We start from the raw sequence: 24980 nt of genomic DNA on the forward strand, positions 1-24980 counted from the left end.
GGAATGAGGTGAAGAGACCTGGAGAGAGAAGGGAGCTCCCGGTGTTGTGAAACCCAGGAGACCTCTGGTTGCCTGGAGCAAGGAGGAGAGGGGGCACAGGAGGGAAAAGGAAGAGGGAACACAGAGCCAGAGAAAAAGAAGCCGAAACTAGAAAGGTCTGTCCAGGCCACGTGGCAGCTCAGAGCAAGGACACATCCACCAGTCCCAAGCACCCCCTGAAGGGTGCTCTACCTCTCATAGAAAGTTCCCAGCTTGGGGGATAGGGGGCAGTGAAGGAGCCTCATTTGCCTCTTTCGGTCTAGTTTCTGGGAGAGAAGGCTGAGGATTGGGACAGAGTTCCCTGCTCCATCCCAGGAAGGGTAGACAAGCCTCAGATGTCCTAGAGAAGGGAAGACCCCCGGAAGATTCTTCTGCCCATCATCGCAAGTGGATACCACGGGGCGCCTCAATGTCGCTGTTCACTGGGGCACATTTGAGCCCTCCTGTCACCCCAGAGGCCAGGCCAGCTTAATGAGGACAGGTGTCCACCCAGAGCACCGGACAGGAGCACGCCTCCTTCTTAGCGCTCCCAAAACAGCGCAGAGACACCGTGGAGAAACAGGTTTGCTTTGCAGACTCTCTTCTGGGGCAAGTCAGGGTGTTCAGTACCATGGGCAAAACCCCACCCTGGCTATTTTTATTTCGAGCAGGAAGAACTGTAACGCTGGGCTCAGGAAGGGCTGTCATTTACCTGCTCCTGCCCCATGACCACACTGGTAGGGGAGGGGGGCACTCAAGAAGGCTCTAGAACACCTGGTGGCAGAATCCTGACTCCTACTCCCTAAGATTCCCAAAGAAAGGAGGGAGGAAAGGAAGGAAGAACCTCCTTCCTCCAGGGAGGAAGGGGCTGGACCTCCATGTCATCATGCCCCGGTGGGAACACAGACCCAACCTCACGACAGATCCTGTTCGGTTCAGCTTCAATCGGAAAGGAAGGCTCCCATCAAACAGGGGCCGGGCAGGGATGTGGGCACTGAGATTAGGAATTTGGAAAACCATCTGAGGAACCTGGCCCTGGGAAGACAGCAACAGGATTTAATACCTTATCCTGGCTGTCTGGTAAACACCCTGAAGCATCCCCACACTCCGTTAGGCAGCCTCGGATTCTCAGGTGTGCCGACGACGGGCAGGTAGAGACAGACGTGGGCAGAGACAGGAAGGGGGGCAGTGTAGGCCTGAGGGGTGGAGGGAGGGAGGAGCTGGCCTGGGAGGATAGGATGGGTGGCAGCCAAGCCAGACAGTCAATGAAACAGCTGACAGGTGCAAGGCAGGGGGGCAGGGAGAAGAGAAAGGTGAGCTGGGGGTTCACAATACTTGGGGATGCCACCGTCACACCCCAGGGGGCTCAGCGGGATGAGAGGCAGAGTCAGAGGCTTGTGGGCCAAAGACCTAAGAGTTCTGGCAGCCTTTTCTCCCACCTAAAGGAGAAAGCCAGTCCACAGGCTCCTCCAAACCAAACAGGACAAAGCAGCAAGTGGGGGCCTAGCTTCCAGGGTTTACTGGCCACCCATGAGAGCAATCTGCTGGTATCCTTTAGGGTCACCCTCTCCCCAACACACGCACACATATACCCCATGCCGAAAAGAATGTCAAATCAATCAGAATGGAGCTTCCTTCTACTCCAGGCTGGAGCTGACACGTGACAACAGGCGTTGAGAAGCAGGGAGGGTGGGAAGCAGGCCTGAGCTACTCAGAGGGGACCCGGCTCTCCAGCAATGGCTCAGGGAGAGTGAAGAGTAGACCAGAAGAGAAGACGTAGCCAGGCTGTTCCCCAGGGTCGTCCGGGGCAAACCACCTTTGCTGTGATCCAAGCACAGAGGTCGAGCCTGCCACCTCTACCACCAGGCCCAAGCAGGCCCCACCACTAATCCTCTTTTCCCATTTCCATCTGCTCCTTGATGTAATTACAGTTTTGCATTGAAATCCACCCGAAGTGTAACCCCCCTGCCTGATGCACTCTCCCTGCTCTCAGAGAATCGGGAACCATTTCCAAAGCTAAAAGACGCACCACTTTTAAATGTTTTCATCTGTGGTTTCTTTCAGCAACACTCTCAAAGACGTCCTGGCCATCTCCACTAGCACTGGTCCTCCCTCTCTGCCCCCTCAGAACCACAGGGCCTCCCGTGTTCCCAGCAGCGGGAAGGAAGAGGCTCCTGGCCTGTTATGGGTCCAGGCTTGGAGTCCCTTGCCTTCTGAATATCCTCTAAACCCCATGATCCCAAGAAATCCCATCCATAGCCCCTTGATCCAAGAGCCCCAGATGGAGAGCTTTCCTACTCCAAACATAATCACATGGAACGCTGGCCCTGCTGCTGGAGGCCGGCCTGACCCTCAGACACTTCCCACCACCCAAGTCAATGCAGACCCCTCTGCTCCAAATGCGAGCCTGCAGGCCCTCGAGGAGCCACCAGGAGAGGCTGGGAGCCTGTGCCCACCCTCCCCTGCCACAGTGCCAAGTTCCCTGCAGTCCAAGAGCCAAATGCTAACACCCAGAGCTCACACCGCCCTCAGTCAAGGGAAGCCTCAAGTGTCTTCTGCCGCCATTTCTGCTCCAGTTTTTCATCTCTGGCCTTGCTGGTATCAACAGTTTGAATCTTTGCATTAAACACACGCGCGTGCACGTGCGTGCGTGCGCGCACACACACGCACACACACACATCACTCTCGAACAGGGAGTGAAAACACATAGAGAAAAACCCCACAAGACCTAGGGCTGGGGCTGGAAACCAGCGTCACTGGCTCACCGTTTCCCCCGCACCAGGCAGGCAGCCAGAGAACCCAGGGCAATACAAGCTACAGACCTCGCCAGACATTAGAACACTTGTTCGGATCCCTACCCTTTGGAAGCTGGTCCCCCAATGCAGCGCTTTGGGCCATTGCTGCTGATAATTCTTCAGAGATAAACAAACCGGTTTGGATAAAACAAGAACCAACCTGAATTCTCTACCCAAAACTCAAAATGAAACTCTCTCATCATCCCTTTCCTTCCCTTCTCCACCTCCCTGTGCTATTATCCAGTTCCCTAAAATCCAGACAACTTGTTTTTTTTTTTTTTTTAAAAATTCAGTCCTCTAGCCTTTTTTGTTCATGGACACTACCATTTGGTCCAACTTGAAGAAATGCTGGCTTATTGAAAACATCCTTCATCCAGTTTCTCAAGTATGCCCGGGTCAGAAAGAAGAATGGAGAAGGGGATTGTGCCGGGGAGTCTCTGCCAGACTGATGTCTGGCCTGGGTCCCTTTCCCTGGCTCTTTTTAGGCTCAGTGTCTTTCTTTCACATTCCCATGGCTCCCCTAAACCTGCAGCCCCTTTAAAAAGGGTGTTGGGCTTCCCTGGTGGCGCAGTGGTTGAGAATCCGCCTGCCGATGCAGGGGACACAGGGTCGTGCCCCAGTCCGGGAAGATCCCACATGCCGCGGAGCGGGTAGGCCCGTGAGCCATGGCCACTGAGCCTGCGCGTCCGGAGCCTGTGCTCCGCAACGGGAGAGGCCACAACAGGGAGAGGCCTGCGGACTGCAAAAAAAAAAAAAAAAAAAAAAAAAAAAAAAAAAAAAAAAAAAAAAAAAAAAAAAAGGGTGTCGTGTGGACTGGACACCTGGTCTACCCCTCCTTTTGAGTAGCAGAGGAAAGAAGTTGCTCAGTTCCCCTTGGTGGTTCACCAGGTTAACTGAGGCTCAATGTCAAGACAGGAAGGAGGCCAAAGGGCAGAGAGGAAAGACAGAGCCCTGAGGTCTGAGGCCGCGTGTGTCTCCCTGCAGGCTCAGTGTGTGACGTGTCTGCTGACAACCATTGTCATTCATGCCTGACACACCCTCACCCACCACCCCGTCCCACCCAATCATACCCCCCATGTCCCCCCAGCCTCTCTGTGGGGCATTCTGCTTTATGCCCTAAGCTAGTCTGGAACCTCTGCCAGGGCTCCCGCCTCCCAAGCCACCATCAGTGGGGTCTGCTCGGTCCCTGTAGCTAATTTACACCCGTCAGGGTATAAAATAGCAGAGGCATAAATGAAAAGTCCAATTTCTTCAAATTTGCATTGTAAAACCATCCTTCAACTTCCTTGAAATAAATTTTACTATTTTATTAGTGCAAACAAAATGGTAATAAAACACTAATACAGCGCCTTGTATCCAGGGGAAGAGCTAAAATTAACATAGAGCGAGCAGTGTTTGCTATTACATTCAATTACCTTTTTACTTGAGATTTACATTCTCATCCCCTTAATCTCCATAGTAGTGGCTTCAAAATCATCCCTCCCAGGCTCTGCCCTTCCGGAGCCACCACAGCTGGAAGCCAGGCCTCCCGCCCAGATGGTGCTCACCCCGGGCATGGCGCCTGCCCCTTTCACCACAGCTGCCTCTTGTCACAGGGTACCGCTTCTTTCCCTTCTCTTAATTTTCTCACGTCTCAGCCTCTGAGTACTCAAACCAAAGGGCTCTGACACGAGCCACATTCAGACATGCAGTTATCAGTAAGCAGGTGCACAGGGCATGGGCCGGGGGCATTGCTTGATGAGCCTGTAAAGGCTGTCCCCGGCACAAGAAAGGGGCAGGGAGCTAGCTCATGGGAGCCCTGGGAAAACTGGCATCTCTGGTTGGACAGGTTGTGGGAGACGGTTTGCTGCATGGCGCAGCTGAGGACTCTGGATTGTGGCAGGAAGCTCCGCCGTCCAAAAGTAGGAAGGGAAGAGGAACCACTGGGTCCAGGCTCTTACTCTATCCATAGACAGCAAAGCTGAGGTCTTGGGAAGTGGCTGCTTGTGGGTGACAGAGGTGGGGCTAGAACCCCCTCCTCCTGTCTCACCGTCCAGCACACGTTCCTCAGCAGAGACAGTCCCTGAAACCAGAAGACCAGTCACCCAACCACAGCCACCGAGCGTCTGACCCACCAGGAGGGTCCCTGTGTTTCCCGTAAGTGGACGCAGGCAGGATTCCTTGTCTTTGGGGACTGGTCAGTCTTGCCCTGAGCCATCGGGAGAGATGACCAAGTTTCCAAGTGGCACAAACACTCAGTCCTGGTTCCAAATCTGTCACTGACTAGCTGTGTGATCTTAGACAACGTACCTCCCCTCTCTGGGCCTCAGTTTCTTCATCTGTAAAACAGACACAATCATCCCTGTGCTGCCTTCTCGGGAATGGTCACAGTGACTGAAAGATCAGGAAGTCACATTAAAGCCCACGTAGCTTTAGGTTTGATGGCAAATCCGCTTCGGAGATGGCCTCGGCAAGGGCAGACGGGAGCCCTGGAATAAGGCCAACAGCGCTGGGATCCTCATCAGGGTCTCAGACTGGGGCATCTGAGTTCCAGGCCAGGCCACCTCAGACTGCTGTGACTCTGCCTTTAACCCACAAGCCTCCTTCTCTTACTGGTCACCCTGTTGCCAAAGACCCTGGATTATTCCTACAAAATCCTTTGAACTAATTCTGAAGAAAGAATGGCCAATCAGCCCAGGGTCCGGGCTGCCTGACAGGTTCACTAGGAGAACTGGTTTGGGGAATGGGGAAAAGGTAATATGGGAAGAAACAGATATAAGCCCCCATAAATTTTACTGGGCCTCGCTATTACTACTGGGGGAAAAAGTGATTAAGACTAAAGGGGACGCATGTACACACAATTGCAATCACCCACGATCATATCACAATCCCACAACTGCACATATAATTACTTACACAATCATTCAATCTCTCTCACACACAATCAATCTCACATACACAGTCACACACATTCATAAAATTTCACACAACCATTCACACAAATCACTCACACAATCTTACACACACCATATACAATCACTCACACACAATTTTACACATGTACAACACATGCAACCACACATACAATCATTCACACACACACAACTACACACACACACACACCCATTCCCAACTCTCTCCTCCTAAGGTCTTTCTTCCTAAATCTTATTCTTAAAATGTCTTCCAGTGGACACTGGGAGGAACATTCTGATCCAAACTGGTACAAGGCAAACTTGTCCTCACCCCTGATTCACATGAAATTCTGAATACTAGCACAGAGTTGCTTCTGGGACACCAGGAGGTCGGAACCTTCTTTTAAACCCAAACGGAAGTGAGGGCAAAGGCTGTTGGCAGTTGGGCGGTACTGGCTAGAACAGCCAAGTGAAATGTTCATGTTCACCAGAGCCCAACCTGGCCGTCCTTGCTCCAGCCCTTTCTGCTTGGGTCCCTCCACTCCCACCCCCATCAAGTTCTAGCCCAGAGATGAGTGTCACGAAGCAGCTTTCATGTTCCACAAACAAAAGGGAAAACCCGCTGCAAGAGGCAACCCCACGCACAAAACGTGAGGCGTTTTATTCGGTTCAAACTGGTCCTCTGCATTTTTTCCTCCTTATTTTTTTCTCCCCACTGGGGAAACAAAAGAAAGTTTGTTGCTGAGGCTCAAACGTTTCTTGGGCCTTGTCCGAGTTCTACCTTGTTTTTCTTTTCCTTTTTGTCTGCCCCCCACCCCACCCCGCCTTCCCTGCCTCCCCACCTTGAATAAATAAAGCACCCGAAGCTGGCACAGGCTGGTAAGGAAAGTACAAACTATCTCATAATTTTATAATTTTTTTTTTTAATACACTGGCCTAGGGTTTTGGGCAAAGGACAAAAGCTATTGTTGAACAGCATAACACGAAGGTCTGAGTCACCGATACGCCTCGGCTTCTGGAGATCTCATAGGTTTCTGTGGCTGGCACAGCCGTGGGTGCAGGCGCCCTCTTGCCTGGCGCTGTCCCGCCCCCTCGCCCTCCCCAGGGCTCCCTACTGGGCCTCCTACTGGGCCGACACGTTGGCTTTGTTGGTTTTTAATCATGGGGGGAATTTAAAGAAAATGTTGTGAAATAAAAAACAAATCACCGTCGTCCCATCACCCTCACTCTATCATCTTCATTTTGGAGGATTACCTTGCAAGCTTTGTCCATACGCATTTGCGATTTTTATATAGTTTCTATCATGGCGTTCACAATACTTGGCCTTCAGTGTGTTGTTTTGTTTTTTCACTCACATAATAAACATTTTTCCATGTTTCGAAATCATCTGCAGGATCATTACTTGCATAGGTGACAGTATTTCTTCTGCCGTGTTATTCTTGGGCTGACGCTATGAGGCTGACGCTATGAGGCGAGATAGGGAGAAGGCAGCCGGGGAAGACCTCTCCTTGAACTGGATCATTTATCCACATGATTCGAACCAAGGTGGGGGCTTTGCCTGAGTGATCCGGATCACCTTGACCGTGGGGGCCTGGACTTGGAGTGTGTACCTGGAGGAAGGTGGAGGGAGCTCCACTGAAACCCTGCCCATCCTGTGTGGGGCCCTGAACGCCCGGGCCCCCGTGCCCAGAGAGATGCTGCTTCTAGCAATGGCCTTCATCTCCACGCTGACCTTCACCGCCTCCCCCCCAAAACTGCTCTTCCTCTTTATAAAGCGCCCTGGCAGCAAAAGGCCCATGACAACACTCGGCTCTCCATTTTTATATCTGAATATCTCAAAGCACTTAGCAGAGACTTTCATTTTCTCATTACCCCAAGGAGAGGAGGTCATTCGGGAAAATGGTACAAATATTCCCATTTGTCAAAAGCAAGAAGGAAGTGAGTTAAAAGGAAAATTCTACCACTTAACTGAGCAAAACCAACCCAGGAGGGAATACTGGGGCCTTTTTCACCACCCCATTCACCCAGTTTGCTTTCTCCAGTGCAACTTCAGGAACCACATTACCGAAAAGATGGCTCCGGGCCAAAACCAGGTTTCCATTTTGCCGAGAATCAATCACTCTCCAGCGGCCCCAGCTCAGGAGACCCTCCCATCTCATCCTGGGTCTCAACCCAAATGATATTCTCTTATGATTATAATTATGTAAAATGTATATTACATACATACACACACACACACACACACACACACACACACACACATATACAGTCACCAAAGGAAAAAAACACAGGAAGGAAAAACACTAAATACTAAATGAAGTGGTGTTACCATAGTTCAATTATGGGTGAATTTTTTTCCTTTTATGTATTTTCAAAAACCATTTAAAATAATGGTTGTATTTTCCCAGTGTAAGGAGAAAAGCATGCGTGTCAGAGTCATATCAACCTGCATTCAAACTCCGATTCTCCTTTAACCAGCAGAGTGAACTCAGGTAAATTACTTAACCTCTCTGAGCCTTATTTCCTGATTGGGACAATGGGAATCGGACCACTAGCTGCCTGTGTCCTTCAATCCCACAGAAAGTCACAGCACAGCATCTGACACATAGTTGGTGCTCGGTAAATGTCTATTTCCTTCCTCTTTTAATAAAATGAAAATGTAAAACCAACTCAGCTTGCTTGCTGACCCTTGGAGACAAAAGCAGGACGCTTTACCTCCTGCCTGACTCCCTCCACATCCTTCATCCTTTCACGTGTCTCCCCTTGCCCCACCCCCCAGCAAGGTCCCAGCACACAGATCTGAGGATGCTGGTCCTGGCTCTCCTGTGACTCACCTGGAGGGTGCGGAATGGGGCTCTGGGATGAGAGGACGAGCCCCTCTCTGACCCCCTCCCCCAGGACCGGCCCAGGCGAGTCCCTCCGGGAGCAAACAGGCCTCGTGCAAAGGACCCAGAGGACACAGAGGGTGATCCCCGGGTTTGCACCTTTGCTGGCAGCCGCCCTCCAGGAACAGGTGTCAGGCTGCAAAGGCCACCTGCACCTGGGGGAGAGCAGGGGCCACGCTCCCAACTCTGAGGAGAGGCCAAAGAGAAGCAAGATGGTGCCAGCGTCTAAGAGGCAGTTCCTCCCTGGGCCAGGCAGGCCAGGCCAGCCCAGGGGCTGCCACCTTTCGGATCCAAGAGTCCAGCCCTGGGCATGGCAAGCCTCCTCCCTGCTTCCTCCAGGGCTCCGTACTGGACCAACACGTTTGCTTTGCTGGTTTGGCAAGTATGCTTCAGCAAAATTCCAGGGGCCACAGCCACTGGGCCGTGGCTCCAGCCTGGCCTAGGGTGTCCTGGAGCCCGAACACAGGGACAGGCCTGAGCCCTACCCCTTCCTGCCTTCCTGATGACAGATGGGGAGGATGGAGTAGTAACAGTAATAGTGACAATAATAGCTCCCCTTTGTTACCATGTGCCAGGCCTTGTGTCAAGGGCCTTACCAGCATTATTTCATTTAATCCTTGTAGCAACACCATACTATAGGCACTAGCCTTTAGGGAGGCGCCTAAAGTCACAGCACTAATAAATGAGGGACTAGGGATCTGAACCTGTGCATCTGACCACTGTTCTCCGGTGCCTCCGCATGGGGGCCTCTCCCAGCACAGCTGCTAAAGTAACGACACTCCACCAGGCCTTTTCCAGAAGGGGGCTCCTGGGAGGCATCCTCAGCCATGGGGGGATACATACACCCCAAAGAGCAGGCTGGAATTCTGCCAGAATGAGTGCTTCTCCTTGCCTCTTGCCCCCCAGGAAGAGGAGAGATGCCACACCTCCACCGAGAGAAGACAGTCAGGCTAAAGAGATGCCATTTTACAAATATGGGGTGACTGGAGGAGCATTTGCGAGGTGGCAGTATTTTCCTCCCTGGCGCTCTTGGTGACGTTTAAGTGGCAGTGGGGTGGGGGTCTAGGGACAGGGGACCATTGGCAAGAGCTAGGTAGAAATAAATATCTGTCGGCTGATGTACCGGTATGGACATGGTGGAGACGGAAAATATGGGGGGCCAGGGCCCACGGCACATACGAACCCTCAATATCGCAAGCCTCCCTTGCAAACCAGGGATGATGCCAACTCCAAATGGTGCACCTTTTCTTTTCAAATTAAAACACGTCTCTGATGGGAGGCTGGCCGTGGGGAGGGCACCAGACAAGATCCCTGCAGCATGGGCCACCAGCTTCCCAGCTGCCAGCAGCAGGTCCATGGAAGCTGGTGGAGCCCAGCAGGGTGGGGGCCGGGTGGGCCACCCGAAGCAGACAGTCTCCAATCGTGCTGAGCACAGCACATCGCTTCATTCAGGAACCCAGAGTGAAATGTACAGCTGGGTCTAGAGTTGATTCAGCCCTTAACTCGTTCGGGATCGCTGGCGGAGCCACGGAGGCGAAGGGGAGTTTGGGGTGGGGTGGGGTTACAGCAACCTGGGGGAGGGGGCTAGGCCATCCCTGGAGAAGGGGGCAGGAGGCTGCGGCAGAACCCCAGCTGATGACGTTGATACACACCAAAAGGAATCACAATTATTTTCAAACACCCTCTCAAAACCAAACAAGCACTGGGAATTTAGGGAGGGCAGAGCGAGTGTGTGTTAGGTGGGGGGTACGGGCAGGGGAGCTTGTTTTCTACCCACTGCCAGATTTTCATTTACTGTCAGCTCCAATCCATTCGGAACTCACTGACTCAATTGCCTTTTCACGGGGAAAGGAGCCTGCACAATGCAGGGGACTTTTCAGATCCACATTAGCACACAGGGCACTGGGCAATGTCCAGGAATAAACACACACATCCCTCCCAGAGGCCACCAACCCCACCTCCACCCGCAAACAACCCAGCTAGCCCTGTCAGGGCCACATCTGCTCTCCCCTATTTTCCCCCCAGAACTATTATTTTTTTAATGTAGTTTGGCCCATGGAGAAGAGTGTATGTGTGTATGTGTGTGTGTTTTACACACACATACACACATACACACACACACACGGGCACACTTATACATGTGTTGGAAGGGGTAGGGGGTCTAATTCACAAGTATAATACAAAGGCCTGCAAGAGTTAATTCTGGGGCAGTTTCAGCTCTTCCTTGTGCCGGAAAAAGGAGGGATGGGGAGAGATGGAAAGAAGGGATCCAAACTGGGATCTCAGAAGAAAGGGGTCTGGGAGGGGGCTCATTTAAAGTGTTGATTATGGAGAAATCAGCATTTGGTCAAGCAGTGTCCCTAAGAACTTAGCAGCCACAAAAGCTATTCAATAATCATTATGAAAATAATATCAACAACTATAATTATAATGATTATAATAAGAGTGGTCCCCATTTCTCAAGTGCTCGCTATGCGCCCAGCACTAGACTAAGTGCTGACACCCATCAGCTCAGTTAACGATCGCAAGGACCCAATGAGACGGGTACTATCCACCGTTAGCTCAATTCCACGGGGTCAGAGAGTTACGACCCCTCTGTGGCCCAAGGTCACAGAGACAGTAAGTGGGAGAAGGATTTTAACCCTGTTCTGCTGAACTCTAGCCCCACCTGCCCTAGGAGAGAGGAAACATGCGTGGAATCTACATGCGTGGGAATCTGCAGCCCCAGCACGACAGAGGCCTTGGCTCCAGACAGGGAGGTCCCTTTGACATGTGGGTACATCCCAGCAGCCCATCACCAACCTCCATCGCTGTCCCTTGGGGGCTCATCCGTTTAGCCCAGGCTCTGAGGGAAGCACCCTTCTGTCTAATAGAACTTTATGAGACGGAAATCTTCCTTCTCTGTGCTGCATGCTATGGAAGACTTGAAATGTGGCTAGCTCATGGAAGAACTGAATTTTTGTTTTTGGCTACGCTGCGTGGCTGGTGGGATTTTAGTTCCCCTGACCAGGGATGGAACATGGGACCTCGGCAGTGAGAGCCCGGAATCCTAACCGCTGGACCGCCAGTGAATTCCTGAAGAACTGAATTTTTCATTTAACTTAATCTAAATTGCCACATGGGCTAGTGGCTACTGTAGTGAACAGTACACATCCAGAATCCCTCTAGCTAGCCCTTTCCTTCCCAGCCCAAGAGCTATGTTGGAAATACATGAAAAGTAACCGAAGACAGAAACCTGGCCCACCAGGAAGACCCCCACCATAGCCACCACCTCCTCCACTCTGTCATGGCCTTTCAAAAACCACCGGTCTGCCTCCAGCTAATCTGTCTCCCTCCCTCCTTTCCTTCTTATCTTTCCTTCCTTCCTTCCCTTCTCCCCTCCCTCTCATTCCTTCCTTCTGTTCCTCCATTTCTTTTCCCTCTCTCCTTTCCTCCCTCCCTCCCTTCCTATCTTTCTTTTCTCCCTCCCTCCCCTCCTTTCTTTCTTTCTTAGAAAAAAGCATCAGTTTAATTAGATAAATCCTCGGAGCACGTGGCCTGGAGTTCGTCATGGAAATTAACCTGCTCCCAGATCTCAGATAGTGAAACAAGAACCGGGGTGTTTGGGCATAGCACAGTGAAATGGGAGAGGCCCATGGAGTTTCATACACCTCATCTTCCATAAGTGCCCCTCGCCCCTCCAGTGCCCCCTGCTTCACAGCCCCCATGCCCTTGCCTCCTTAGGTCACTGCCGCCAGGCCTCCTCTGTTTCTGCTCCGGGCCCTTCCGTCCCCACCGCCACCCACGCCTGGGGAGTGCCCCCCGGAGAAGAATCACCCAAGGGTGGGCTTAAACCTTGGCTCCATCCACATGACGCCCCTGCCCAGCTGCCCTGGCTAGGCCCTCCTGCACTCCAGTTAGCTCCAGGTCATCCAGGGATGCACCTGAGGCTTGGCCCGAGGCTGGTCTGCTAATCATCTGATCCTTATCCCGTGGTCCCTACTGTGTGGTCCCTACTGTGTGCTGCTTGCTGGGCTAAGCTCAGTTCATGAAAGAAAGCTTGACATCAACCCTCAGCACGTGGCAGCTACAATCACTATCCTCTCACCTAATTCTCACAAGGTAGGAATTCCAACTCCCATTTTACAGACATGGAAACAAAGAATTAAAGGAATTCATTTGCCCAGTTGAGAGAAACAAAATTCACACCGGGCTCAGCCCGACTCCAGCAGCAGCTCTTAACCCTCTGCCAGCCACATGTCTCCACCACAGCAGAGCCTCTGCACACTCGCGGACCCCGGGGACCCCCGGCATTCAGCACTAGGCTCCCGGGCCACAGGAACACAGGTGGAGGCCACCGGCACCCGGAGTGAGTTCCCAGGGTCTGCCCCCACCCTACCCCTCAAGCTCCAGGAACAGCCAATCTGGCCACAGTGGAAAAGAGAGACCAATGGCCCCTGCCCCACTTGGGCTCTGACTCTGAAAGTGGGCACAGTCTTCTCATCCCCTTCTGATTCATCACCAAAAATACCAAGGCAGCCCAGAGAGGTAAAACACAAAATTCAGAATTTCCAACCAACACCATCGTGCACCACCCCTACCAGGGTCCCAGCCCCCAGATACGTAGAGAGCGGCTGCCCCACGCTCCCATCCACAGCACTCCCTGGAGGGCGGCAGATACGACCACACTCACCCCTACCTGGGTCTGGAAGACACTTTACACGTCATACCGTATCTAATCCTCACACCAACCCCAAGAGGTAGGTCCTGTTATCCCCATTTTACAGGTGAGAAAACTGAAGCACAGGCTACTTAAGTAACCGATGTAAGGGCATGACTTTGACCCCCCAGCTAGCTGGCTCCAGAATGCATAATCTACAATATACACAGCTCCTCACTGAATCCATGGTTCAAAACAGCTAAGCACACCGCACATCTTGAATGGGCTCCCCCATACTGCCTGAAAAGCAACACCCACCCCCAACTCAGCCCCAAGCTCCCAGCGATTTCTGTGACTTGTTCTGGGGCTTAATATTGTGTTTTTGAGATTCATCCAGGTTGATACATTTAACTGTTCATTTTCTAAAGATTGAATTACACAACTTATTTACCACCCTCCCCCCCCCCCCAAAAGAACCAACCCACACCCTGGTACAAAAATGCAACCCCAGCACCACACAACATCAAGGCTCAAAGCTTTCTGGAATGGAATTCATAAGCGTCCCCTTTGAGGCTAATACCATATTATATAAAACGGGCTCATCTGACATTGGGGGCACCCTGCACTTGACAACGCGACCATGATAAATTCTTCATCACGCTTAATTATGTCAAAGGACTTTCACAGCTACAAGCCCAGACAACGGTCAGGGCAAACCTGTGAGGGCAACAGTGTCAGAGGCCATTTGGTAAGCAAAGAAACTGAGGCTCAGAGAGGTCGAATGACTTGCCCAAGGCCACACGATGATTTACTGCAGAATCAGAACTGGAATGGGGTCTCCTGATGCTTACAACTAGACCTCAGGGGAGCTCTGGACCACCTAAGTCTTACCCTGTCCCCTCATGCCAGACCAGGGATTCTGGGGCTTTGGCCCATGGTCACCCCACCCACCAAGGATCAGATTTCCCTGAAATTCCCAAAGAAGCCTCCAGGACTAGTGGGCCCGGAAATGGCCCTCGCATAGAGAGCTGCACAGCTGAGCTACCTGGGGTCGAGGGGGGGCGGCCAGAGCTGGAGACGCTGGCACAGCCCCCGTGGGTACTCTGCCAGCAATTAGTGCTGGGGAAGGGTGCCAGCCTGGCAGAGCTAACTCCCCCACCCCGTCTTCTCATTTACACACACATACACACACACACACATACATAGGCTTACCCACCCGCCCCGAGACCAGCAGCAAGGAGGCAGCGCAGCTTCCTTTCGGTAAATCTCGTCAGCAAGGCACACGCAGGGCACACAATTCGGTCATTACTGCTTTTAAAGAGCAGAAAAGCAGAATCCACCCGCCATTAACCCGTCCTGCTCTCCCTCCAGGCTTCACCAGCTCAGTCATCAGCCTTCATCTCTAACTCCCACGCACCCCCTTCTGCATGCTCCCCAGAAGTTACTCTCCAAAAGAAAGAGTTTAAAAACACACACTCACACACACAAAACCTGACAACAGTAAGTCAAACATGAATTGTGTCTCCCTGCCCACCACTGTCCCTAGAGAAAACAATCAGTGGTTCTGACGTGACCTTGGCTAAGACCCTTCAAACACCCCAGGAACCCGAGACAATGCCAGCTGGATGAGGGGGAGGTGGCCTTTGGCCCAGAGAAGGGCAACTACCTATCAGGTGTGGTGCTTCAGATGGGCGCCTGAGCACTGGCCCTGATCCACCTGCGGGGGCCCAGTGGACGTCACAGTTTGACGTGGCTCTGCTCCCCAGGTACTGAGGCTGGCAGGGGTGGGAGTGGCGGTGAGAACTGATTTTGCCTCATCACTGCCCCCCTCCCCCCTATAGTCCTAGAGAATTGGAAAGAAGTCCACCAGAGCAAGGGACCCTAGAGAGTCTTTGGTTGGGTTTATAAGATCTGTGAAACCCCTCCAAGTATGAGCAGTATTTATGCTTATGAGATTTTTTTATTAAGAGGATTCTCCAAGGGGGCACATGAACTCAAAAGGGGAAGAAGCAGAGACTGCCCTCCCGCCCCCCCCCCCACCATGGGCTCAGCAGTGCCTCATGCCCAAGTGGCAGAGAACACAGGGCTGAGCTCCAACTGGCCCTCCTGTAAGTGGCCCTGACCGGCTGCCTTCCCCCCACGGAAGCTGCCCGTGGCCTCCTCCTCGCCTTGCCTGGAAGCTGCTCATTGGGTGCGCCGGCCGCAGGAGCCATGCCATGACCCCTGGGCCCGTGCCCACTCGCCCTCCTGCCAGTCGGCCAGCGCTGCCTGGACCCGGCAGAGGACGGACACAGCGGAGCCCACCGGCGGGGAGGAGAGAGGAAGCCAGTGGCTGCTCGTCTTGGAAAACCTCAAAGATCCTCTAAGCCACCTAGTGTCCGGAGCTGAGCTCTGGCCGCTGCTCTGTCCCTCCCGCTTCCCAGAGCAGACAATGCAAGGGAGCCAGAATGAGCAGGACAAGACCCCGGGACCTCCTCCGGGAACCCGAGGCCAGGGGGCAGGGGCTGAGCTGGCTGGGGAGACCATGCCCAGGAAGGAGCACAGGCCCTGTGGCCCCTGGCCTCCACCCCAACCCAAAGCAGGGCGGGCCCAGGGTAGAGGTTCCTATCACCCCTGCTCCTTGTCCCAGCAAGTCACCCTCTCCTGGAGATTCCCAGTGTCATCTCTGACACCATCTGACTGGGGCTCCTCTGGGTGTCCCCAACCCCAGCTTCCAGGCCTCCTGCAGAACCCTCCAGACCCTGGGCCTGCCACTCCCCCAGGGCTGCTTGGGCCCCCTCCCACCCCCTCCTCTGCTCTCTCTTTTCTCTGTGTCCTCAAGACTCCTCTCACCTTGAGAAGTGTTAGGATTACCCAGCATTTACACTCAATGCTCTCCTTTATTCCTTAAGACTTATTAAGAATGATAATGAGTTCCAAAGGAGCCACACGTCTCCCTCTCTCTCTCTCTTCTCCATCCTTCCCTCTCTTTCTCTCTCTCTCTCTCTCTCTCTCTCTGCCCCCCCCATCCCCCTCCTTTGCTTTCTTTCTCTACGTATCTTTTCCACCAAAGACACACAGGACAAATCCAGACCAAAAGGAAAAAAAAAAAAATTCCAACAATATGGAACAAGGGCACTTGAGGATTTATATTCAACAAATCCCTCTCTTCTTCCCTCTCTCCAGTTGTTCTCAATTATTCAGATAAAAAAACAAAAATAAAACACAAACTCCCCCTTCCCTTCCCACCGTCCCGGCCACCCTGGCTCTGCTGGACTTTGAACAGGGGGAACAGGAGAAGGCCCGGCCTGCCTGTACACCCTTGTTAACGTGCAGCTCTTAAACGGTTGATTAATTTTTGCAGAATTTACGACAGGCTTTAGCTTCCCCCCGGGCTCCCCTGACACTGTGGCCTCCGAAACACAGCAACTTAACTTGGTAAAGTTGAAGGGGGCAGAGATGGGGGTGCCCACCCTCTCCAGTGGTCTCACGTGGCTGGAACCACGGGCCACCTGGCAACAGAAGGAAGACGCACTGATGCCAAAGGTCGGGCAGCAGACAGACCCGCTCATGGAGCGGCGCGGCACCCACAGGGGAGACCACCAGGCAGCCAGAAGCCACGGCTAACTTTTGGCGACTTGGGATTTTAAAATTCCAAAATGAGGAAGCCAGCAGAAAGTAGGCAGAAGGGAAACAAATGCTCCCTCGGAACTGAAAAGGATGCCCACCCACACACCACGCATCCCGGCAGAGGGACCAGCCTTATCGGTCTGCTGGGCTGCCCTTCAGAGAAGGGGAAGAACAGATCCTAATGAAATTACGGTTTTTAAAATGCCTATAAATTAAATCCCTCTCTCTCTCTCTCTCTCTCTCTCTCTCTCCTCTGTGAATCTCCCCCTGAGCTCTCTCTTCTACAAGGCTTGTTTGCCTCTCCTCCGTTCCCTCAGCTCGTGTCTGTTTTTCTGATATAGACATCAAGAGGTTACGGGCTCAATTACAAGTCCGCTGGAGTCTCAGCATCAGACTTGCCTGGCCTTCTCTTCTCTTCAGAAACCAGATACCAAATAAATCTCTCTTCCGCTTTATATTTTTATTTTTAATGCCAAAAGCCTAAAGATTCATTCAGTTGACTCACAGCCTTTTTAAACTTACTTCAGATGGGGGAACTATCCTTTTTCATTGTGTCCAGGTATAAATATAATATAAATGCTTTTCTCTTTATTTCATTCCCCTTTCTTAAGGACACACACAAACCCTTGGTTACACCTGAAATTTCAAAAAGAGGGGCAACAGCATATAAATGGGCCTAATTAATGCATGTCTGTTGCGGGGCTGCTGAAGAATATCAGTTGGACACATAGGATATTTCTAAAGTTACCAGGTGACATCATAAGGCTTATTAGCAAAAGGTCCATTTGAAAAGGGTGGAACATAAATGGTGATTTTTTTTTTTTAAAGGAAAACATTGCTTCTGCCCTCCCTGATAGGGAAGAGAGATGGGCCATCTATATCATTTTACATTCTCAAAAGCTGCCCACCCCCCCCAAAAAAAGAAAAAAGTTTAAAAATCCAGGTTATAATCAATCATCATAGCTGTTGATTCCTGAGAAGCAGAAACCAGCTCTGAGTTGTAGGTCTAAGGGGAACAAACAAACCCCCGCTATAATGCTGGAAATACTAACCAGAAGGGATTCCAAAAGGTACTTTCCTAGGAAAAAGCACTTGAAACAAAGGCTGGAGAATGCTGAAGTTCAAGGTGAATTGAAAAGAAAAACTTTGTCTTTCCAATTAACCAGACTGGGAAAAGGGGGGCGGGTGGGGGGGGGGCGACGACGACGACTACCGACATTACTACCGACTCATTAATTCCTTCCTGTACACAATTTAATTAAATTCCGCTAAATACAGGAGAAATACTCATTTCGGAGTGCCTCCCCGCCACCTCAAAAACAAATTCCTACAGGTTACTCCCCCCATGCCAGCACTTTCCCTGCTGTACAACCTTCAAATGGGTTTCCAACCCACGCGTGGACTGCACTGCTCTCGGCTGCAAGAATGACAGCCTCATATGTCTGAAAGCTGACACTTTAGCTTTTAAAAGAAATGGGGGAAAATAAGCTGTTGACTTCTTGGTTAAAGTATTTTCTTGTTCTAACTCATGTTCTTATGTCACTGGGCTAAAAAAGAGAGAGAGAGAGAGAGAGAGAGAAAGAGAGAGAGAGAGAGAGAGAGAGAGAGAGAGAGAGAAGAGAGATATGACTTTCCTTGAATGATCTGTTTAACCTAAGCCAGAGGAAAAAAAAGAAAGTCATTAATTACTTATGTGAGCTATTGCTTCAGAAAGACAATAAACCTGCCCGGTCGCCATGGATATGACATATTTGCTCTGAAAACAACACAATAATTAGCAAAGGGGAAAGATACAAGGAGAATATGCAAACTCGTGAGTTTAAAGCCACAGTGCTCTTTTCTACCGGTAAGCCTGTTCTGTTTGCAATCCAAATCAAACACATTTTTAAAATATAGCAGAGAGGGAAATAACAGGAATAGGTCCTCTCTCCTCTGAGCTGAGAAGTAACAACCACTCCACCCTCTTCCAAAATAAAATAATATAAAAGAGAACCAGGATGGCAGAAGGAGAAAAAAAAGTCAAGTATTGCCTCTGTTTTATTTCCTATAGCAGGGGTGGAGTCTGAGGTTTGTTTTTTTTCTTTTCTTTTCTTTTCTTTTTTTTTTTTCTTTTTAAGTGTGCTCTTATTTAGTATTGGATCTTCTGGCCAGATACAAATTTATTTATAAAAGCCAAATGCCCTGTGTGCGGCTCATCCCTCCCCAAAGTAAGTGGAAATGTGAAGGGGTGGGAGGTGGTGGGCTCTAGCTGAAAAAGCAAAACAGTACACTCAGAAAGCATCAGTTCCAGAGAGGGACATCCACTCCCCCACCTCCAAGAAAATGGAACCCAGGCCTTACTTTAATATTAAAAATGCATTAAATGGTTTTACCTACAACTCAGTCCCAGAGGATCATTAGGAAATGCAATCGCTTTGTATCATATCTGTCAGCGTGATAAATATCTGAGTTCAGGGTGGGTCTGCAATTTTTCAGACTGTCACAAACCAAGATAAATTTTTTTTTGCCTTACTTTCTTAATTCATTGTACCCACCCCCTCAAAGTCACAAGTCTACAGAAAAATACCTGAGGAGAGAAGAGGGGGAAGGAGGAAAAGTTGATATGCCCTCATACACCAGAGGTTACTGATATTTCCCTAAAAAGTAGAAAAATTGAGACTTTAAAATATTTGGGTGAGAATATTTTTTAAATATTTAAAGCACTCCATTAGGTTTGAGTAAAAACTCCTTTTCCCCTCTTCCCAGAGGCTAATTTTCCAAAAACAGATGGTCAGGATCTAAAAGAGAAGCAAATATACCTCAACCCCCGCAGGCAGAGAAATCTAACTTTGAACTTCTTTTTAAATTAAAAAAAGTGTGTGGGGGGGCAAGATAAACTATTAATAAGTATGAAAAATTAGCTGAGCTACAAGTCTTGTTTTTCTTATGCAAAAAATTCTTTAAACACAAGGGGAGCAGATATATAGGAGAGGTTCACATTTGACTGACTTCCTTTTTTTTCACAACAGTTTGTTGTTTTTTTTTTTTTAGATTGAACTCTTTGATCTTGAAAGAATTTTGCTCTTATATTATGGGGGAGAAGGGGGTGGTGGTGAAATGATCTGTTTTAAATGATGATGCAACTTAGGGATCAAAGCCTTGGCTTTCTTCTAGCCATAATAAGCTGTACTTGCCACAGAGCGTGAGTCTCCGGGCTTCTCTCCTTCGTAAGAAGGAAATAAAATGCACCGAGACTCAGAGAAAGACGCAAAGTGTCTGCAAGGTGCAAAGTCTAGAAAACAAAACAAAACAAAAGTCAGGGAAAAAGGAGAGAGATACTGCCCCTTTAAACGTTTTAGTGCATATGGAGTTTGATTTCTGAAAGAGATCAGTTTAACATCTCCATAGAAACCAGCAACAGATTATCATCAACAGAATAAATAACTAGTCTAATAAATTAAACAGGAGGCATAAGATCGCTGGAAACCTGATTACTGAAGTTCAACAATATTCCCCATAAACTCTCGTTAACCGCCTCTAAGGTGGCTAACAAGATGGAGGGGGGGGGAGTCAATCTCTCCAATTCGCCGGATTCCGGGCAGAGAGGCCGTGGCCGCTACCGGGAAGGGAAAAGTTCCCCACCCTGCCCTGGAGAGGGTCTCAGAGCTCGAGTGAGGTGAAAACCATAACGCCGAAGTTTGGGAAGTGGGAAAGCAGCTGGGCGTCAGCGGAGGCAGTGCGAGTCGCCGGAGATGGCGCGGGACGCGACGCCCGCCCGGGACGCACCGCCTCGCCGCCACCAGGGCGCAAACCCGGAGCTTTGCGCTCGGGCGCCGAACGGCCCAGCGCCCCCTCTGGGCACGTGGAGCGCAGCCCGGGCGCAGCCCCCGGGGACCAACTACCCCCCTCACCACGGCCGGCGCAGCTGCTCCTGCTCAGCCCGGACAGCTCCCTTTAGGACGGCGACGTGTGTGTGTGTGTGTGTGTGTGTGTGTGTGTGTGTGTGTGTGTGGTGCATGTGTGTGGCGTGCGTGTGTGTGTGTGTGCGAGCGCGCGCGCGCGCCGTGGGGTGGGTAGGCGGGCAGGCGCACCAATTTACCCGGCGATCTGTTTTCCAGTCTCCTCGCGCGCTCTCATCGCGCGTCTGTACCAGCTTAGAGACGCCCTAAATTTACCAACTTTGCCCGGCGATTATCCTGGCTTTTTCCCCCTCGCCGCCCCCATCTCTTTGAGCGTACGGGGTGTTGTCTGGACAACCACACGCTCTGAGGGTCGTGGCCCCAGGCTCCGCCCGGGCAGCGACGCATAACCCCGGGTTGCCCCTTGATCCAGCCGGGTTTGGGGGAGCTCCAGGCACGTTGGAGGGGTGTTTTTGCTGCTCTGCTGGTGGACAAATCATACACACCGCACACGCGCCCGCCCCCTCCCCAGCATGACTGGAAGGAGGTCCTCGCCGCACGCAAGGCCCGCTTCCCAAGCTGAAGCCGGGTCAGGAGAAAGAAACTTGTGTGAAAAGGTGAAGCGTCCCCCTGCCTCCCTCGGCGCTCCATTCCTCCCCCAACTCCGGACCCGGGTCGGGGATGACTTGTAGGAAGAATCTGCGCCCACCCCCTAGAGAAAAATCTATTATTATTATCTTAATCTACGACCCCAAAGTGTCCCTCCCGCCGTGATTGACGGCGCATACACCTGTTCCCCTCGCCGAGGAGCTTCCAACGCTGGGGACAGACATTCGCCCAAAAGCTCTGCAGCGGCCCAGGGCCCGCCTGCCGCCCTCGCCCGGCCAGCCCCCGCCCGCCGCCCCTGTGCGCCCCTGCCCATACCTTGCCAACCCAGGGCCGCCCCCTCCCCTCCCAGGCCCGGCTCCCCAGCCCGTCCGCTGCCGGCCGCGCTGGCTTCGTAAAGAGAGAAAGAACAGAAAGCAAAACTTCCTGGCGGCCGACGGCCATCAGCTGCACATTCTGCAAATGCCACCGAGTAAAAATAAACCGGCCGCCGCTCCGCCCGGCCGGCTCACCCCGGGCGCACAACTCGGCCCCCTGCCCCGGGACTGTCGGTCTGGCCGATCCCCCATTCCCGTGCGCCCCCTGGAGCCCCGCTCCCCGACACTCCTCCACCAGCCACTACGCGCTCCTTTGCCCTGAAACTCGACCCCAAGTGACCGGGCAGCCCGGCCCTCTCCCCTTTGGTGCCCCTCCGTGTTCCCACAAGCTACCATTCTCTGTCCTCCGCCTGGTGCCTATTTTAGCCGTGCGCCCTGGATTCAGGGCTCCCTTTCCCCAACTGTTGAGCCCCGGGGTCACCCTCAGCCCACCCTTGGGGGCACAGACCCCACCAGACCCTCGCCCACCTCGGCCGAGCCCCCTGAGAGTGCACGGCTCCACCCTCCCACCGGCCCGCCAGTCGGGCATCCCACGTCCCCGGGCGCAACTTCTCTCCCAGAGCACACGACAACCGCGGCAACTCCCCCGAACTTTTCCCGGGACCCAGGCGGGCTCCGGCCGACAGTCAAACGGCCCTGAGCCGGCATCCCGGCTCCCTGTGCCCAACACTGCCAGCCCTGCACCCGGAGAGGCTGGGGTGGGGGTGGGGGGGGCAGTGAGGAGCTCCACTTGCCGCGCCCGGAGCAGCGCACTTGAGACAAACTTCCCAGGCACAAATGAAAAAGGGGGCGCCGCTCCCCCCAGCCAAGCAACCTTTGCCTTCGTTTTCCCACCAGGAGGCACCCCCTGGCACCCCGCGCCTAAGTGAACACTGCCTACCTCTGCCGGTAGCACCTACACCCTGGTACTGGGGAACAAGAGTCGGCTGGAGGGGTTCCCCACCCACCCCCTTCCCTTGAGCAAAGTCTTGCAAAGTCACCCCAGGCGCCCCTCACCCCTGCCTCCTTCTCTGCCCCTGAGAGCGCACGAACCCCTGCAGCTCGGGAGGTTGAGGGGGGGAGCGTAGGGGGAAGGAGTGATTACTGGGTATTGGCGAGCACCTGCCCCCCCCCGGAGCCCGCAGCGCGGGGGGCGCCCCCACCCTATTTGCAAAGTCCTGCACTCGCGCCTGGCACCTCCCCCGCTTCTCCCTTACCCCGCCGCCCCCTCAGTTGGAGTAAGTGACCCCCAGGAGCAGCAGCCCTCCCCTTCCCCGGAGCCGCGCGCTGGGCATTCCCTGGCCGCGGCGGCCGACGCGCCGCCCCGCTCCCGGGTGCCAGCCCTCCGTGCCCCCTGCCTCCCGCACGGCCGGAGTTGGGTGGCAGCCGCCGCTCGCAAGCTGGCTGGCTGGCTGGCTGGCTCTCTCGCTCGCTCGCTCGCCCGCTCGCCCGCTCCCGGCTGCAAGCGGCAGCCCCGGGGGTGGGGGGCTGCACCCGGACAGGGGGCGAGGCGGGGAAGCACCCCGGGAGGCCCGCGGAGCTGAGGGGCGTGGGGGGGCCGCGGCGGAGGGAGCACCGAGTCTCTTACCTGCACTTGGGGCGGCTTTGGGTGACTTTCCAAGTCCGGGGGAAAAATGTGTGTGTGTTTGGGATGGAGCGCCGCGGGCGCGCATGCGCTACCCAAAGTTGCCGGATCCCGGATTTTTCGCTCCCAGTCTCTGCTCTCGCCCGCTGTGATTAAGGAATTCTCCGCGGCCGAGCGGGCGAGTGGGTGGCAAGCAAAACCCGGGCCGGATCGCGGGGCCGGGCTCCGCTCCACCCTCACACCCCCAGACCTTCCCCTCCCGGTTTCTTCCCACCCACCGCCCCGCGGAGCTCGGCGGGCGCGCGCGGCGAGACGCGGCCTGCGGAGCAGATCTGAGCGCGCGGCTCCGTTTTGCAGCTGGAGAAGCTTTCTCCACCCCGGACTGAGTGGAGCAAAGGCGGGGTGGGTGGGGGGGACAAGAGAGGAGAGACGGGAGTGGGTTACTTTTCACCTGTTCTGAACCCCGAGAGCCAGTCTGCTTTCCACTTTTCCTCTGAAGAACTATAGCTCTTTCCTGCAAGTTAGAATGTTAGAACTGTCGAACCCAAAAGAACGTGATGTCCTCACTGTTTTGATATCCGCTTTGCACTTATTCTTTGCAAGGGAGTTTTTCATTCAGTCCATTGTGCAAGAAATAAATCCTTAAGTGAACAAGATAAGCCGTGAAGAATGAACCTGGGGCCGGGCCGTGGGGCGGGGGTGGGGGGGGGGTGGGGTACAGATAATGAACATTAAAACAAAAGAATAATATTATTTCAGAGAGTGAAAGGATCATGAAGAAAATAAAACAAGGCAATAGGATAAAGGGTATCTTGGGAGAGCTAATTTCCCCTGCCCGGGTGATAAAGAAGGCCTCTTTGAGGGGGCACCTTCATACTCCATTGGAGATCAACCTCCCTTTGCCCACTCTGCCCACCTCCCAGGAGGTTTGAGGTGGCCACGCCAGGCTGAGCCTGGAGGTCAGCAGCGATGGCTCTGGTCCTGGCTTTCTCAGCCTGGCCAGTGCCCATCCCAGGGCTGACCAATCACTGTACCTGTTTTCCCTTCTGAACAAGGACAGAATGGAAATAGACTTGAAAGAAAGGAGGAAACACTCTGATGATGAGATAAGGAGAAATTGACCACACTAGTAAACAAATAGCTAAATGACTCGTTGAATAAATGAATAAAAATTGAAAGGATGACCAGCAGCTTTGAGAAGTGTTCAACAAAATGCATTAAACTAGAAGGAAATGCCACAGGCTGGTAAGCACTGTTGCAGGCTGGTAGACTTTGGGGCCTAATCTGCAAGGTTTCAGCAAAGCCTCTCAGGACTAGTGAGGGGTAATGACCTGAGAAGTGGTGTTCTAACTTTTGATTCTGGGCTCATTCCATGCCTGGGACAGTGTAAAAACGTGGTTAACAGGTTGGGCTTTGGGGTTAGACCCCAGCCACTTACCAGCTGGGTAACCTTGAGTAAGGCATTTGACCCCTCTGTGCGTCGGTTGCCTCAACAGTAAAATGGGGATAATAATTGTACTACTTGCCTGGGTGTGTTGAGAGGCTAAAATGAGTTAATGCAGGAAAAGTGCCTGGGCCAAGACAGTGATCGATAAATGCCAGTAATTGTCGTCGCTCCTTGGGACATCCAGTGTTCCCTCTCCTCATTTCTTCCTGCCCTCTCTCCCTTCCTTCTCCTCTTCTGTCCGTTTTTTCTCCAGCAACAGTCCTGTACTCAT

General features: G+C 52.7%; 1 protein-coding gene across 1 annotated transcript in view; it reads right to left on the reverse strand.

Annotated features, from left to right (window-relative positions):
• The window catches only part of CASZ1 (castor zinc finger 1), a 141353-nt gene extending 117975 nt beyond the window's left edge, over nucleotides 1-23378 (reverse strand). Inside the window, exon 1 of the mRNA XM_007463150.1 lies at nucleotides 23266-23378. The gene's annotated coding sequence lies outside the window, so the exon portion shown is untranslated. The remainder of the gene's footprint in view (nucleotides 1-23265) is intronic.
• Between the last annotated feature and the right edge of the window lie 1602 nt (nucleotides 23379-24980).

This window comes from Lipotes vexillifer, unplaced genomic scaffold, assembly GCF_000442215.2.
Source record: "Lipotes vexillifer unplaced genomic scaffold, Lipotes_vexillifer_v1.1 scaffold109, whole genome shotgun sequence".
Taxonomy (NCBI): Eukaryota; Metazoa; Chordata; class Mammalia; order Artiodactyla; family Lipotidae; genus Lipotes; species Lipotes vexillifer.